The 17,927-nt window shown below is 51.4% G+C and overlaps 1 pseudogene across 1 annotated transcript; it reads left to right on the forward strand.

The window, feature by feature from the left end:
• The first annotated feature begins 309 nt into the window (after positions 1 to 309).
• LOC146763958 (syncytin-A-like) lies at positions 310 to 7,223 on the forward strand (annotated as a pseudogene). The gene is made up of 2 exons (XR_014950990.1): positions 310 to 552; positions 5,784 to 7,223. The product of XR_014950990.1 is annotated as a syncytin-A-like (transcript).
• The last annotated feature ends 10,704 nt before the right edge of the window (positions 7,224 to 17,927 follow it).

The following is a 17,927-nucleotide window of genomic DNA, read 5'->3' on the forward strand; positions in this document are numbered from 1 at the left end:
GCATACTCAGCAGATGGACTGTGGTCAGTTGAATAGGCCATATATCATGAAGGGAGGAAAAGATGGGGCCCAGAGCACAGAAAAACTACCACGCATGCTCGAAATAAAAGTTCAACTAGCGGACAGAGTGATGAAGACTATGGACGACCACCAGAGGACCCCTAACGACCACCGAAGACCACCCAAAAATGCAACTACGCTTGCGCATCCTTATCTCGGAATAATCATGAATATGTAAATAATTGTCAAGACTTGTAATGAATATGTATGTTTTAGTAAGATAAATCACAGCTTTCTTAACTGCACGATGCACATGTTAGGAGGAGAGATCCCCCATGTGCCCAGCGCTGCAATAAAGAATATCTGCTGCCCGGATTGCTTCCGTCTTTGATTCAATTTGGCGAGCCAGCCAGGAGGACTCTCTGCTCGGCCGCGGGACCCGCTGGGAACAGGACTCCCTAGGATACCCCCGGGATCTTCCCGGAGGGGCTCCTCGCCTCATTCGGATCACCGCGGGAGCAGACAAGAACTCCGTTCGCCCCGGCGGCACAGGTATCCTTTATTTTTATTTGTTTGGGACCGGTCATTTGGTTAAGCTCCCCGCAGGGGGTAGCGTTTGTTATACGATCGTATTTGGTTTTGGTTAAGCTCCCCGCAGGGGGTAGCGTTTGTTATACGATCGTATTTGGTTTTGAATAAGCTCCCCGCGGAGTTTGTGTTTGTTATACGATCGTATTTAGTTTTGGTCTACTACTTTGGTATATTAAGACATACGCTTCTGAGTTAATGGTTTGGGAACTGTTTAACACGTACTGGGTTTGGTTGCTTATTTTTGGAATTATTCTGATTGTTGTTGGACTTTTGTGTTGCTGTAAAAAGTGTCCTGTTTGGTGCATAGTATAATGGGTGGACGACAGAGCGGAGGAATCGTGAAGAAGAGCCCTTTGGGTTGTATTTTAATGCATTGGAAGGAAATAGGTGGGACTCCTGGAGGGACAGTGAATAAGAAAACATTAATTAAATATTGTAACCAGTAGTGGCCTTTGTATAAGTTGGAAGATGGTGAGAAGTGGCCGTTCAATGGAACTTTGCAGTATAATACTTTGTTGCAGTTAATGTTGTTTTTAAGGAGGGAAGGAAAGTGGGATGAAGTGGGATATGCGGATATGTTTTTCACTTTGCGGAATCACCCTGAATGGCAGAAGGAATGTGGGATAAACGTAGCACCCCAGGATCCTTTGGTGTTAGCTATGGAAAAGGAACAGAGAAAGAATGGGACTAGGTTAAAACGGTGTTGTTCGGCTTGCAGTATAGGGCAAAGGTGTGTAAAACTTAAAGAAACAGAGGAAAGAATGGAAGATTATAGTTCTCCACCCCAACCCCCTTCTCCCCCGGAAACCCCTCCCCCCCTTAGATCCCGACCCTCTACCTCATCAGATGAATCAGATAAAAGTAATCGCATAGAAAAATCCGGTGAGGCTGTCCCTGGAAAAATGAGCTTTTCTCCCATCACAGCTCGAACTCGGAGTAAAATGGGGCCGATAATTCAAGCCCCGTTAAGGCAAGCGATGGGAGCAACAGGACCCACCAGAATTAAGATTCCCTTTTCTATGAATGACTTGGATGTTTGGCGAGAAGTAGTAAAGGGATACCGGGATGATCCGGAAGGGGTGGCAAAACGATTTGAATTAATAGTTAAAAATCAGGATCCAGATTGGAAAGATATAGATTTGATGTTGGATGCCTTAACTGAAACAGAAAAACAATTAATAATTAAAAGTGCTCGTACACAAGTACAAATTCAAATCACGGCAGGAACCCTTCAGGGTACGGTCGAAACCCACGTCCCTAGAGATGACCCTAATTGGGACCCAAATGACGACCAAGATTACAGGCTACTTAAAAGATACCAAGAATGGATTAAAATTGGTATCGGGACGGCCGTACCGAAGGCAGTAAATTGGTCAAATTTATATGAAATCAAGCAAAACTCGGCAGAAACTCCTACGGAGTTTCTTGACAAATTACGGACTGCTATGAGAAAATATACCACCCTAGATCCCGCTTCTGATACAGGCAGACAACAGCTAGTTTCCTTATTTTTGGGGCAGTCATCAGAAGACATAAGGAGAAAACTCCAAAAGCTGAAAGAACCTGATATTAGGGATTTAGAAAAGCTGCTAGAAGAAGCCTGGAAGATATATAGAAACCGAGAGGAGCAGGGCAAGTATAAAATGGGACAGGTAATTGCGGAAGCCACGGTGGCTGCATTGGAAAAGCAGAAAAGTGGAACTCAAAATAATAAAGAAAGGAGGCAGCGCCCAACCTTACAGTCAAATCAGTGTGCATACTGTAAGGAGATAGGGCACTGGAAGGGGGAATGTCCTAAGTTGGCAAGAAAGCCCCCTTTATTAGCCCAGATGGGCTCAGACCAGTGAAGGGGACCGGGGGAAACCACCCTAGCGGATCCCCTGGTTAAAATTGAGCTAGGGAAAGAGAAAAAAAAAATAGATTTCCTTGTTGATACCGGGGCTTCCTATTCGGTACTGAACCAACAATTAATGCCGAAAGACAAAGATTTTATCACTGTAATTGGAGCTACAGGACAAAGGGAAAAAGCTTATTTCCTTAAACCACTTAATTATCGGCTTGGAAAACAAATTGGAATTCACAGGTTTCTATATTTACCAAATTCCCCAAAGCCCTTGCTAGGGCGAGATTTGCTAGAACAACTTGAGGCAAAAATTGTTTTTCAGAAAGGGAAAATTGAATTTCAAATTCAAGAAGAACAATTAGTGGAAGTTTTGAGTCTAGCCTTAATACAAACTCAAAGCCATTCTGAAATACCTAGAGAGGTTCTGGACCCGGTATATCCAGGGGTTTGGGCTAGTGAAGTTCCGGGGAAAGCCAAAAATGCAAGCCCTGTCGTAATCAAGTTGAAACCAGGGGTAAAGCCGGTAAGAATTAAACAATATCCCTTAAGGCTAGAAGACAGGGAAGGAATCAAAAATATTATTAATCGATTTCTGCAATACAATTTACTAATGGAATGTGAATCAGAATACAACACTCCTATTTTACCCGTTAAAAAGGCAGATGGAAAAAGTTATAGATTAGTACAAGACCTAAGGGCAATTAATAAAATAGTTGAAGACATCCACCCGGTTGTAGCCAACCCATATACACTATTAACTAAATTGAGAGATACCTTACATTGGTTTACTGTACTGGATCTCAAAGATGCCTTCTTCTGTTTGCCGCTGGCCTCAGAAAGTCAGAAGCTATTTGCTTTTGAATGGGAAAATCCGGATTCAGGAAGAAAAACACAATTAACTTGGGCAGTATTACCACAAGGATTTAAAAACAGCCCTACGATTTTTGGAAATCAGTTAGCTAAAGATTTGGAAAATTGGACTCCCCCAGATAGTAAAGGAGTCCTCGTGCAATATGTTGATGATCTTTTAATAGCCACTGAGAACAGGGAAGAGTGTCTCTCATGGACTATAGAACTTCTCAATTTCCTAGGAATGAATGGATACAGAGTATCCCAACAAAAGGCTCAAATAGTGCAACAGCGAGTAACTTATTTAGGATTAGAAATTTCCAGAGGACAAAGAGAATTAGGAACTGAGCGAAAAGAGGCAATTTGTCGCACCCCGGAGCCTCAAACAGCCAAGGAATTGCGGACATTCTTGGGAATGGCAGGTTGGTGCCGCTTATGGATATACAACTATGGTGTAATAGTTAAACCTCTATATGAACTGCTAAAGAAAACCCGACTTAAAATAGAATGGACGGCAAAGGCTCGAGCCGCCTTCAAGAAACTTAAAAAGGAACTGATGAAGGCTCCGGCCCTCGGCTTACCAGATGTCTCTAAACCCTTTTTATTATTCTCACATGAAAGACAGGGGATGGCACTTGGAGTATTAGCCCAAGAACTTGGCCCTTACAAGCGGGCAGTGGCGTACTTCTCCAAGCAGCTAGACGAGGTAAGCAAAGGATGGCCAGGATGCCTACGTGCAGTGGCGGCGGTTGTAATAAACATTCAAGAAGCACGCAAATTCACATTAGGGCAGAAGATAACGGTAATGGTTTCCCATACTGTCTCAGCTGTGTTAGAACAAAAAGGGAACCATTGGCTCTCCCCACAGAGATTTCTGAAATACCAAGCCATCATAGTAGAACAAGATGATATAGAAATAATTGTTACTAACATTATAAATCCAGCTTCTTTTCTCAGCGGTGCCCAAGGAGAACCACTGTCCCACGACTGCATAGAGACCATCGAAGCCACCTATTCGAGCCGTCCAGATCTCCAGGACACCCCTCTGGAAGACGCTGAAGACTCCTGGTACACAGATGGAAGCAGCTTCGTGAAACTGGGACAGCGGAGAGCGGGATATGCGATAACCACTACTCAAAAGGTAATCGAAGCCAACCCTCTTCCTGCAGGAACCTCGGCCCAGAAAGCAGAAATAGTGGCCCTTATAAGGGCACTAGAACTTGCAAAAGAAAAGAAGATAAATATTTGGACTGATTCAAAATATGCTTTCGGGGTGGTGCATGCGCATGGAGCAATTTGGAAAGAACGAGGACTGTTGAACACCCAGAAGAAACAGATCAAACATGCAGAAGAAATATTGAAATTATTGGAAGTGATTCAACTACCGGAAAAAGTAGCTATAATGCATTGCCGAGGACACCAAAAAGGTAACTCTGACCAAGAAATAGGAAATCGATTGGCTGATAGTGAGGCCAAGCGAGTGGCAGAGGAAGTTAAGGTATGTGCTTTGATACCAGACAGTAAACCAATTGATTTAGAACAGTCACCTAGATACTCAAAAGAAGACTTGAAATTGGCTAATGATCTAGGAGGTGAGCCCGGAACAAAGGGCTGGATACAGTTGAAAGAAGGTCACATATTAGTTCCTTCTAATATTTTGTGGCCCTTAATACAAGCAGAACATAGAAAAACCCACTGGGGAGCAGATGCATTATACAAAGAAGTGACCAAAAGAATAGTAGGGCGAAATTTGTATACCACAGTAAAACAGGTAACGCAGCAATGTGAAATATGTCAACGAAATAATCCAGACACAACTAGCAAAATAAAATTGGGGATGATAGGTAAAGGAAACTGCCCTGGGCAACAATGGCAAATTGATTTTTCTGAGCTCCCCAGAAAAGGGGGGTATAGATATCTTTTAGTCCTGACAGACACTTTCACAGGATGGCCAGAAGCATATCCCTGCAGGACTAACAAAGCGCGAGAAGTGACTAAAGCACTATTAAATGAAATAATTCCTCGTTTCGGAGTTCCATCGACAATATCCTCCGATCGAGGACCACATTTTAATGCTAAAATTGTTCAACAAGTGGGAAAAGCATTAAGAATAGACTGGCAGTTACATACCCCGTACAGACCTCAAGCAAGTGGCCAAGTTGAAAAGATGAATCATATGCTCAAGCAACAGATAGCAAAGATTAGTCAGGAGACAAATTTAACTTGGCCCCAAGCTTTACCATTGGCATTATTGAGAATAAGAGTTAAACCTCGGACAAAGGAAAATTTAAGCCCTTTTGAGATATTATATGGGCGACCCTATCAACTTCAATTTAAGGGTGAAGAATTGGCACAAATTGGGGAAGGATATTTACTGGAATACATGAAAGCATTGCAGAAACAATTATCAGAAATACATAAAAATGTTTTGGGTACTAGAGTAAGGAGATTAGATCACCCCCTCCATGCCTTTGAACCTGGTGATTATGTATATGTTAAGAATTTTTCAGGACAACCCTTGGAAGAAAAGTGGAAAGGTCCATATCAAGTGCTGCTGACAACATTCACTGCGGTGAAGATTAAAGAACACCCAGCTTGGATTCACTACTCGAAAATAAAGAAGGCCCCTACGAAACCATGGACTGCTACTCCCGTAGGACCTACCAGATTGCGATTCTCCAGATTATCTTGACCTATGGGGGAGCCTGGGCACGGTGAGATTTGAATCTTCATCTTTCGCTGACGGAAGGTATATCTCGAACTCTAAATAGAACTAATTGTTGGATATGTACACATATGCCTGAATACAGTGGAAAACAGATCTTGTTAATAGGCATCCCCATACCTGGTAATAATCCGTGGACGAGATATTGGGAGAATACCACCTGGATAAATTATACATATAGAGCTCAGCCATTAAAAATTCATAACCCTCCAATTAAAAAATCTTACTATAAATGTGTGCAGAGGTGTAACCCACCTAAAGGATTAGATAAAGTTGAGAGTTGTAATAACGTCCAATATGTAGGAAATCAAACGAGTTGTAATAAAATAAAATATATCGGGTCCCCCACCTCTATTAATAGTACCCTCTGGCCAATTCCAGAAGGAAAAGGATGGTATTGGCTGTGCAATGATACTGCATGGAAAGTATTACCTGAAAATTGGGTAAGAACATGCACCCTGGGAGCCGTAGTCCCAAACATAACTATACATAATCGTTTATCCGAAGGTTGGCTTCAAACACATATTCGAAGAATTAGACGGGAAGTAGAAAATCCCCTAATAAAAAGGCAGAATGCATTTCATTCCTTTGCTAGATGGTTTCTCCCTTGGCTAGGGGTAAGTGAATTAGAAAAAGCTATAATAAACATTTCAGCAGTAGTAGAAGACATTGAAAATAAAACAATAGATGCAATTCAAGCACAGCAGATTGAGATAAATAGCCTTGCACAAGTAGTACAGCAAAATAGAATGGCTTTAGATTTATTATTGGCTTCACGAGGGGGGGTTTGTACCATTATAAATACAAGTTGCTGTGTATATGTAGATCAGAATAATCGAATTGCTACAGATTTAAGTGAAATCTGGAAACAGACTAAGATACTCCATGAAGTAACCAAGGATGACACCTCGTGGGGATTTGAAGAATTGTGGAAAGTCCTAACATCCTGGTTACCTAATTTGAATTGGTTAAAACAACTTTTTATTTCCATAATACTTGTAATATTGTTAATTATTATAGTCTGGATTTTAATTAAGTGTGTCTTACTTTGTAACAAAGAAGCAACTAATGTTGAAAGATATAGATATGGAAGCGTAATATGATTGCAAAAGAATTTGCAATGGTTATAGAAAAGGGGGGACTTGATACAGGGACCTGACCTGTTCAGAACTACTTAAGGGTTAAATGACTAGAAAAGAATTAAGTGAAAAAAACGTTATGTGCTATGTATATGCACCAGTATCCTGTTATTCTAGACATTAGCAAACAGATGTAGAAACTTTGTCCTTGGCTATGTACTTTACTCTGATAAGCTTCCTTTACTCTGATAAGCTTCCTGATAATATGTAAAGAATGCATACTCAGCAGATGGACTGTGGTCAGTTGAATAGGCCATATATCATGAAGGGAGGAAAAGATGGGGCCCAGAGCACAGAAAAACTACCACGCATGCTCGAAATAAAAGTTCAACTAGCGGACAGAGTGATGAAGACTATGGACGACCACCAGAGGACCCCTAACGACCACCGAAGACCACCCAAAAATGCAACTACGCTTGCGCATCCTTATCTCGGAATAATCATGAATATGTAAATAATTGTCAAGACTTGTAATGAATATGTATGTTTTAGTAAGATAAATCACAGCTTTCTTAACTGCACGATGCACATGTTAGGAGGAGAGATCCCCCATGTGCCCAGCGCTGCAATAAAGAATACCTGCTGCCCGGATTGCTTCCGTCTTTGATTCATCCTGGAGGGATCTGGGGAGAGGCTGGGGGGTCCAGAGTTGGGTTTGGGGCGGGGTCTGGAGGGTCCTGGAAGGGTCCTGGGTGGGGTCTTAGGAAGGGTCTCAGGGGGTCTCAGGGGGCATCCTGGGCTGGGTGCAATTGGGGTCTGGGGGCTCTCAGGGGGTCCTGGGCCAACTTTGGGGGGGGGCTCTGGGGAAGATTTGGGGTTCCTGGAGGGGGTCCTATGGAGATCTGGGGGTCCCAGGCAGTCCCAGGCTCACCCTGAATGGGGTATGGGGGATTCGGGGGACGGGGGCACAACAGCGGTGATTTTTAGGGGATTTTGGGGCTTTTTAGTGGAATTTTGGGGGCCTTCATGTAGTAAACAGGGCTCGTGCCTTTATTAATGTTCAGCTCTTTATTCAAAAGATCAGCAGAGCAAGGGAGCTCAATACAGAGCTCACCCCCGCTGTTGTAGCTTTTTCCCAGTAGCCAAAGGGCGAGAAGGCTGCAGAGTCTGTCCCTGGAGTCTCCGTGGCACACTGGTAGCCGGAGGTGAAGAGGTGTGCAGTCTGTGTCTGAAGTCCTGGTAGCCGAAGGGTGAGGGCATGCGCAGAGCCTGCTGCCAAAGTGCAGCAGCAGCTGTCCCCTGTCCTTCCCTCCTGGGAACACCAGGAAGAGTTGTTCCTTTGTTCCTGCTTCCCACAGCCCCGTCCAGTCTGGTCCCCTGCAGGCTATGGTGACAGGTCAGACACAGACCAGGGATGTGGTTCCCTTTTCCCCAAGCAGCGCACCCATCCAGCCCCCTCCACTGTGCCCAGCCTTCCACTTAGGGGTGTTTTCATCCCCAAAACCCCCTCCCGTGATTCCACTGGTCTCTCTATTTTGCATCCCAGTCCTAGAATGGTAGTGTGGGTGGGGGTGTAGGTGATTCCCAGGAGCAATTCGCTAATTAATATTTCAATGTCAGTACTTAGCCCAAACCGAAATGTCTCAGCAAGGCTGTTTTGTTCATAATAAATCCCTCCACTATTTCTTTGATCGGGCTTAAGCCCGCATCAACTTACAGTCTCTGGCTTTTGAGGGTTAGCTTCTTTGGGTAATTCTCTTAATTCCTAGCAACTAAGTGAGACTTAATAATATTCTAACTAAAACTTTCTTCAGTTGACTTCCTTGGCTAAAGGACACTTATTAAAGAATTACAAAGTGTTTAAACTTTTACTGTGGTACTTTAACTCAGAAATGGTTATTACTACCTTACTGTATATCAGCTTCTAGCAAGTTTTTTTAAATTAGTTTTAAGTCTTCGGGTCCCCTAATTACCGTCCATATACAAGAGGAGGTGGGTGACCCTGTTGGGTGTGGTCTGGTGTCTGGTGGTGGCAGATCTTTTTCCAACCATTCTGTTCTGCTAGCTGTCAATCCCACCCGCAGCTTGAGCGCAACCACGAGCACGGCGGCCGTGGAGAGGGGTAGTCCTGATGGCCCCGGGCCGGCCCGGAGCCAGGGTAGACCTTTTGTCCCCCGCCACCGCTCACATCCAGGGCACTGCAATGAACCCAGCAGCCCCGGAGCCAGGGTAGACCTGTTGTCCTGGCCACAACACCTTACGGTCACTCAGCATCGGGGTAGACCTGTTGACCCTGGCCATGAAGGTCCTGCCACGAACCAGGTGACCCTGGAGCTGGGTAGACCTGATAACCCTGGGCCGGCGCGGAGTTGGGGATGACCTGATGTCACCCGTCACTGCCCGTGGCACGGGCACCGCCAAGAGCCGGGAGTCCCCAGATCCTGGTAGACCTGATGGCTCCGGAGACGGGTAGACCTGATTGCCCCAGGCTTGCCTGGAGCAAGAGTAGACCTGCTGCCCCCTGACAACGCTTGCCGCAAGGGTGCCGACCCAGCACCGGCGGCCCTGGAGCCAGGGGAAGCTCACAGCCTCCTTACAGCCCAGAGCCGGACAGCTCTAGCAGCCCCATCCCAGCCCATAAACCGCCCACTTTCAAGACCAACACATATTTTTGTATTTTTCTGGGTTGTATTTCGTTTTTTGGGGTGGTTTTTTGGAGGGCAGGTGAGGTGCAGGGCTTTTGTTTTGGGTTTTCTGGTTTTGTTTTGGATTTTTTGGGTTTTTTTCCTTTGGGTTTTGTGTTTTGTTTTGAGATTTTTTTGGTTTGGGGTTTTATTCAGTTTGTCTTTAGGGTTTTATTCCCCCCCATTTTCTCCTTTCTTGAAAGAATGGCTCTTCTATTTGCCTGGTATGAGAAACTTAGCCGAAAAAGAAATTTTCTTGGCAGATTTTGTTCAGTTTCCTTTATTATGCAGAGCACCCGCAGGCGAGCCGACGGGCAGCCCGTGCCCTGTGCTCGGGTCTCCTGAGGTGCAGAACTGTGGAAACGGCGTCCCCAGTGCCCCCCGCCGCCCGTCCGGGAGCCGACACAGCCCTGCCCCGCAGAAGAGAATGTCAGCGGGGCCAGCGGGGAAGAGAAGCCCGTCCGTGCGGCGGAAATCAGCTCGCAGCCGCCGGCCCCGGTGCGACTCGGCCCGGCCCGCCCCGCCGCCGGCAGCACCGCCGGCAAGCGGGCGGCCGCTTTGGGGCCGGTTCCTTCGGGGCCCGCAGAGGTCTTCGGTGCTCGGAAGGAGCCTGGGGGGCCGCGGGGGCTCGGTGCCGAGGCGCCCGGGGCCGGCACGAAGCCGCCCGCCCTCGGGCCTCGTTGACACAGAGAGAGAGACAGACACAGGGACACACGCCCGGCTCCTCAGACACCACCGCTCCCCACCGCCCCCGCCGCTCCCGCTCGCACGGCCGCACACTCTCGCATCCCCTCTCTCCCCGCCCCTGCCCTGCCCCTGCCCCTGCCCCTGCCCTGCCCCTGCCCCTGCCCCTGCCCCTGCCCCTGCCCCTGCCCCTGCCCCTGCCCCTGCCCCTGCCCCTGCCCCTGCCCCTGCCCCTGTCTGTCGCGGCCCCCGCCCAGCCATGGTTGGGAGCGCCCCGCCCTGCCCCATCAGACTCCCTGGCACCGCCTGCAGACTTTTGCCGCCCCCGCCCGGTCTCTCCTTGGCCAGTTCGCACAGAGGCAGGGGTAGGAGGGTACTGAAAACTTTCTCTTCATGGCCAACATCAAAAAATGTGAATATGATAAATTGAATCAAGCAAAACCCTTCCCTCTGCTCCTTGTGACATCCCAGCAGCATCTGACATGTCCACCATCTACAAGGCATTGCCATAAAGGCAGGATTTTAGACAAAGACATAAGAAGAGGTGATAGGTAAAACTTACAATAAGATGCTGAGTAAGGAGTTATTTAAACTTCTGAAAAATTGGGAAACTCCCAAAAGCTCAAAGCATGAAGCCATTTAAAGGAGATGCATTGGAATGACCAGAGAACAGCTGCAGGAGGAAATCTGGGAGCAATGGGAAGGACATACATGCAGCTGCTCTAAATGAAGAGATGTCCTTAGATAGGGCCATTTAACCAGGAGTCCTGGAAACACCCAAAGGAAGTGCGTCATGAAATATTATACTGAATGTTGGTGGCAGAGGTAGAGGGGAAGATGAGTATTTCTTCTCCTGCCATCAGTAGAAGAAAGCAGTAGAGCCAGGAAATTGCTGTTCTGGGTGGGAAAACATTACCATTTCTTCAAAGTTCTCCAGTGAGCCAGATAATAAAGATTTGCTTGTATGTTATGGAACAGAGAGATATTGAAACCTGCTCCCCTTTCCATGAACAGGCATGTTCTACTTGTTGGGCTCCAGTACCCTGAGGTGCTGAGCTGGGATTGGCATATCTAAGAGAGGAGCTGAGGTAGAGCAGAGCACCTTGCAGGCTGAGGTGTCTGCTGGAATTGCATGTCCTCCCCATGCCACAGCTTCCCTGCATTTCCCTCCTCCAGCCTCTGTCCCCAGCACAGCCATGGAGGCTCTTTGGCCTCTTGACTTTTCCTGCAGGCATCAAGAGCAGCTGAGCTCTGCCTTTGGCACAGTCAGCCCTGGCCAGCGCAGGCCATGCTCAGCAATTCCTTGTCTGTGCCCGGACTTGCTGCCAGCCCCGGCAGCGGCTGCGGGGCCCCTTTGTGGCCCTGTGCTGGCCCAGCCATGGTGCCACAGCCCCTGTGCAGCCCAGGCCAGGACAGGAGCATTGGGGCTGGGAACGGCCCCTGTGCCGTGGGGCCCTGGGCAGCCTTGGGGCTCTGTGCCCCATGGCCTCCCTGCTGGGCAGCCTCTGCCAGCTCCTGCAGAGCCCGTGGGGGCTCCTTCTGCTGCCCTGAGCCTGCAGAGCAGGGCAGCGTTGGCTGATGGTCTGAGTCATTCCTAAAGATCCCGTCGGGCTGTCTCAGACACTTGGGGCCAGGGATTCCTTCCAACCTGGGCCACTTTGGGTGGGCACGGGGTGGCCCCAGGGCAGGTGGCAGTGCGTGCAAGGGCCCTTGGTGACAGGGTGCAGCATGGTCACCGTGGAATGGAACGGGACAGGGATTCCAAGGGCCCTTGGTGACACGGTGCAGCATGGTCACCGTGGAATGGAACGGGGCAGGGATTCCAAGGGCCCTTGGTGACACGCTCTGGCAGAGGTGTTGGCAGTTACAAGTTACAGTTACACTCCACAGTGCTCGGTGCACACGACGAGAGAGGACGCGAGAGAGCGGTGCTGTGAGGAGCCCTCGCACAGCCACTCGTTCCTTGCTGACCCAGAGCTTTCCCGAGGTATTACTCCTGCAGGTGAGCTCGTGGCCAGAGCAGAGCACTTGGTGACCCCTGGCCTTCCCAAGGCAAATCTTCTGCAGCTGCCCTCGAGGGCAGACTGTGGCATTTGCTTTTCACTGTCCTTGACAGGAGTCTCCTGTCCTTGTGGCTGGAGCCCCAAGAGCAGAGTGCAGGACTTGCTGTCCTGTAGCCTTGCCAAGTCTTCACACTTGCAGGTGCCCTCAAGGCACGACTGCAGCACTTGCTGACTTGGACCTTTTCCTTTTCACCTTCTGCAAGCAGCCATGAATCCAGGCAGTGTCGTAGAGCACAGACCTGCGAGCGTGCCCAAGCTGGCCTGGGGGAAGGAGGAGAAAGAAGGCCCTGGAGCTGCCCCAGCACAGCAGCCTGAAGAGCTGGAGCAGTTCCAGCCACGGCAGAAGGGTGAGTGGCAGAGCTGGGCCACAGGGCTGGTGCCTGCAGCCAGCTTGGCCCCATGCCATGCCATGCCATGCCATGCCATGCCATGCCATGCCATGCCATGCCATGCCATGCCATGCCATGCCATGCCATCCCATCCCCTGGGGCCATGCCCATGGTCAGGATGGAATAGGGGCCGGGCAGACACCCCACAGCCGTGCTCCATGCCCTGGGCCGTCACGGGGCTGTCCCTGCCTGGGCAGCGCAGGGCTGGGCTGTGTTCTCCGGCCTCTCCGGCAGCCCCTCAGCTCGGGCTGCGCTCGCTCTTTCCCAGATGCAGCCCTGGACCAGACACAAGAGCAGGAACCCGCCCATGGCCGCTTCCACAGAACAGCACAGGTACCTGCAGCCATCCCCACCTGGGCTGGGCCTGCTGTCACTGCTCAGCCCAGCAGCACACCTGCAGCACCCCATGGCTTCTTGCTCTTCTCCTACAGCTTGTTTGCAAATTCATCAAGAGAATTCGGCAGGAAGAGACCAGTGTCATGAGCCCTGGGCTCAGAGCATACTCAGAGCTCCTCGGACATGAGACCAGTGCCGCCCTGCTGGATTTGCTTGTGCAGAGTGGTGTTCCCAGAGCAGAGCAAGTAAGCAGATGTGGCCAGGCTTCAATTGCCCCATGAGTCACATGGCTTCCCAAGCCACTAGTGCTGGCCCCTGTGAGCCTTTGAGGCCATCGCAGTGCGGCGGGAAGGGAAGCACTTCTCTGGGGACCCTGGGAACGCTGATCCCTCTGGCAGCTTTCCAAGTCTCCCTGTGCCTTCTCCAGGTGCCCGGCATGGTGAGATACATCCACCAGTGGCTCATGGCCAATGATTCTGCTGAGCACAGGCTGGACAACGCCCTGCTGTATCTCACAGAAGCGCAGCCAAATGAGGCAGTAATGACACTCCTGCGTGTGGCCCCATCCTGTGACAGGTATGGGGCCCGTCTGCCCAGAGGGCTCAGGGCTCACCCCAACCCATCGCCCTGTACAGCCTGGGCCAGGTTTCTGACCAACAGAGAGTCCCAGGGCCCTCTGGCTGCTCCCTTTCCAGGCCCTGGCATGTCAGCCCCAAGCCTGCTGCCATGCTCCCTCGTTGTCCCACAGGGGCCTGTCCCCACAGGGCTGGGCTGCCTGGCTGCTGCTGGAGAGGGGCAGTGGGCAAAGGCAGAGCCGGCAGTCAACCCGGGCCTCTAGAGATGCCCAGACCACGGTGCTGTGTCTGAGATGCCCTGAGACAGAGCTCTAACCCTGCAGAGCTGCCATGGCCATGTGGAAGACCATCATGTGCACACCCTGGACTGCAGAGCTGGCACAGCAGATACTACTGGATGTGCTGGGGAGCTGGCCAGAGCACAGCATGAGCACCTGCGATGGGAACAGAATGACTGTCTTTGCCCTGGCTGTGAGTTTCTGCCAGTGGACTTTGCTGGCCCCAAGGCCACCTGTCCAGCAGCTCTCCATCCTCCTTTCCCCACTGCATCTCCCTGCCTCAGGCACTGGCCTGAAAGCTGGCCTAGGGACAGCTGCAGGGCCACCAGGCCCGCTGCTCCCCCTGTGGCTCTCTGGGCCTCTCCCTGCCACGCTCGGGCCCTGTCCCACGGACACCTTGGCACTGAACGCTGCCTCGGGGGGCTTTGTCCTTTGCAGGCAACTGTGGTGATATGGAAGATCCTTCAGGAGCGCTGTGTCCCAGATATAGTGGATGAGCATTTCCCGCAGTTATTTGTGCATCTGCTCTTCCAAGTGTTCTTCAGCACCAAAGAGATGCCAGAGGAGGTGGATACCTTCTGGAAGGGATGCCAGGAAGAACATGGCCTTGCCAGCAGCCCCAACAGGTGCTCTATCCCAATCCTTCTGTCCCTGCCACATGGCCAGGGCAGGAGCCAGTGCTCCCAGTGTGACCCGGGCTTTGCTCTGCACTCAGGTTTGCAGTGAGGACCCTGAAGTCCCTGCTGTGCCAAATGGACTATGAGGATGTGGTGTTGTCAATGGAGCGCAAGCGTGGCTGGGACACGCTGCTCTGTGCTGACACCCACATTTATGCCGTGGGTCTGCTGGCCAGGTGAGACCCCCTTCTCCCCATTGCTCCCGGCATTTGTGCTCTGTGGCTGGGATATCCCACTCAGTCCCCATGGCCATGGGCCAGAGGGACGAGGGACAGCCAAGCAGACTGGGAAAGGCTGGGAGAGGAGGGTGCCCAGCAGCAGCCACATCTCAAAGGGCCCAGGTCCCCCTGCAGGGTGGGGGGTAAAGACAAGAACTGCATCAGTCTGTCCTGGGAGGGGCTTCCCCCCCCGACTCAGGGTCTTAGTGTCGTAGGAGCGGGCCCCCGGCCAGTAATTATCACTGACTCCATGTATTTCAGAGGTCCGATCAATAATAATTATTATTAAGAAACCCATTGTTCTTATAGATAGTTATGATATAGGTTGATTTAATGTGTTTTCTAGTCTAAACACTATACCATTAGTTACTTAAGAAAGCACATTTTGGTAGACAAATCTCTGTAACATATTCCGAATGTTCACAATGCCAGGTGCAGCATGTTAAGATAAGAATGTTTTTTCATTCTTTCCTCTGATCTTCTCAGACTTTCTCAGGCGATGCCTGGGAAAGTTGTTTGTTTCTCTCTGAGGCCAGAGAGCTGCTGCCACATCTTAGTGCCATTTTCTGCCTTCCAGGGAGATGGGCAAAGAATCCATCGATGAGTGTAAAAGCATCTTAGACTATCTCCTTCAGTTGCTCCGCAAAGAGATGCCATACTGGCACTTCCCTGCCCTGGCATTCCTTGTGGAGGTGAGTCTGAAGGCCGGCGCTGCCTCCCAGCTCTCTGCCCTCTCGTAGCCGCAGCTGCCTGGGATGGTGCCCACGCCCTGCGCTGCTGCCTGGTCCCCGCCCTGTGCGGTTCTGGGCTCCTGCCGGCCGGGTCCCCTGTCACTGCCCTGTGCCTTTCAGGTCCTGCATTGCCTGGACTTGAGTGCATGCAGTGACAGCATCATGGATCTCTTGTCGAGGCACTTGCTGAGCGAGCACACAGAGATGCGCCGCCAGGTTCTGAGAGCCCTCCTCTTGGTCAGGGATAATCCCTCGCTGGTAAGGAGGGGGCAGCAGCTGAAGCCGTGCAGGCAGCGTGGTGCTGGGGAACGCAGTTGCTGGTCTTCAGGCACTGGGTCAGCCGCTCCCAGCTCTCCTGCCTCCCACTTCAGCTGCCCGAGGGCTGCGGGACAGGCCTTTGGCCTCTGGGCCCTGTGGCAGCAGGGTGGCCTTTCACACACTTTTGTTCCGCACAGGCCAAAAGAATGCGGAGCCTGACCGAAAGCCTCGGGGAGCTCCTGCAGGAAAATGATAGTGATGTGGTCAGGATGAGCATTGTTCTACTTAGTGATTTCTTCTTGGATAATGACACCCCAATACCCAGCCCCATCGCCCTGCAGCTGGCTAAGGTGCTCCTGCCACTCTTTGAACACGTAAGGCTCTGTGCCCTCAGCCACGGCCACTGGCTGCTGCCCAGACACTTGGTGCCCTGTGGAGATGAAGGCCTGCGCCAAGGTGGGCCAGAATCAGCTGATGCCAAGGTCTTGTTTCCTTCCTGTTACACAGGATGACTGGCATGTGCAGTGGATCTCCATGTTTGTATTTCGAGCCTTGCTGTCTACTGTAGTGGAAGAAGAGAAAAAGCTCCTGATGACACAAGTGTGTCACAGCCTGCTGCCACTCTTCTTCCACTGCCATGATGAGAATCAGAGTGTGGCAGAGGTGAGGACTCACGGGCTGCTGCTGTCGCCCTGGGAGGGGGCTTGGCTGCCTCCTGCCCTGGCGCCTGGCAGGCTGCATCCTCCTCCTGGCCCTGGCACAGGGATGCTGATCCTGGGCTGTGGGGCCATTTCCGTGTCTCTACTGCTCTCCAGGCTTCTTGGGAAACCCTGCTTTGTGTGGCCAAATTCGTGAACAGGAGAGATCTTGAAAAACCTGTGAAGAAGGAGAAACTGTGGAGGTTCATTGAGATCCTGGTAAGGAGGGCCGGGAAGCCGCAGCCCCAGCCTGGAGCAGCCCCTGAGCGCGGTGCTCGGTGTGCGGGCTGGCAGCTGTGCCCCTGCCCGCTGCTGCAGCCCGAGGCCGCGCGGGCTCTGCTCCAGGCTCCTGCGGCCCGAGCCGGGTGCCCATGGAGCCCCGGCCCGGGGGGCTGCGGGGCCAACCCTTCCCTCCTGTCGCTCTCTCCAGCTGGCAGAGGACAGCAGCAGCGTGGCCGAGCACCTGCGCCGGGCCCTGCCCTACCTGCAGAGCCCACAGGAGCCCCTGCGAGAGGCGGCCGTCAGGTTCATGGGTGAGCCACGAGCTGGGCCAGGAGGGCGTGTGGGCACAGGGCTGGCGGCGCCGCTGGCAGGGAGCTGTGCCGCTGGGCCTGACAGGCTCTGTGTTCCCAGGGACGGCCGGGCGGTACCTGAGGGGGAGGAAGGAAGAGCTCCATCTCATCTGTGAGGGTGAGTGAGGGCAGCGGGCTGCACGCGAGGGCTGCCGGGGGAGCTGCGAGCCCTGCCCCAGCTGCGGAGGGCTCTGCTCCCTGTGCGGACCAGGGGCAGCGTGGACAGAGCACACAGAGCTTTCAGGGCACCTGGGGGATTCGTGGCCAGCAGCTTTGGGCTGATCCAGCTGGTCCCTGCTCCCTGCTGGCCATGGCCAGAGCCGGCTGGGATGGCCCTGGCACAGGGATCTCCTCGGGTCCCCTCAGATGCGGGAACTGACCATGGCGCTGTTCCTCTCTCTTTCAGCCCTAGAAGACACGGCCAATGACATCAGTGTCGCCGTTGCGAGCCTGGCAGTTCAAACATTGTCTGTCCTCCAGGGAATAGAGAGAGCTCGATATTCCCGCTTCCACAGCCTGCATGATCGGCTCTGCAGGGCATGGAGGAGACGGCCTCGTCTGTCGGGGCTCGGCTGGCTGCGCTGCTGCAGCTCTGCAGAGAGCTGATCCCAGAGGCTCTGTCTGCTGGGGCCACTCGAGCCAGCAGGAATGTTTCGTTTCTTTAGGATTGTTCTTTT

This window comes from Lonchura striata, chromosome 37 (assembly GCF_050655825.1).
Source record: "Lonchura striata isolate lonStrDom1 chromosome 37, ASM5065582v1, whole genome shotgun sequence".
Lineage (NCBI taxonomy): Eukaryota > Metazoa > Chordata > Aves > Passeriformes > Estrildidae > Lonchura > Lonchura striata.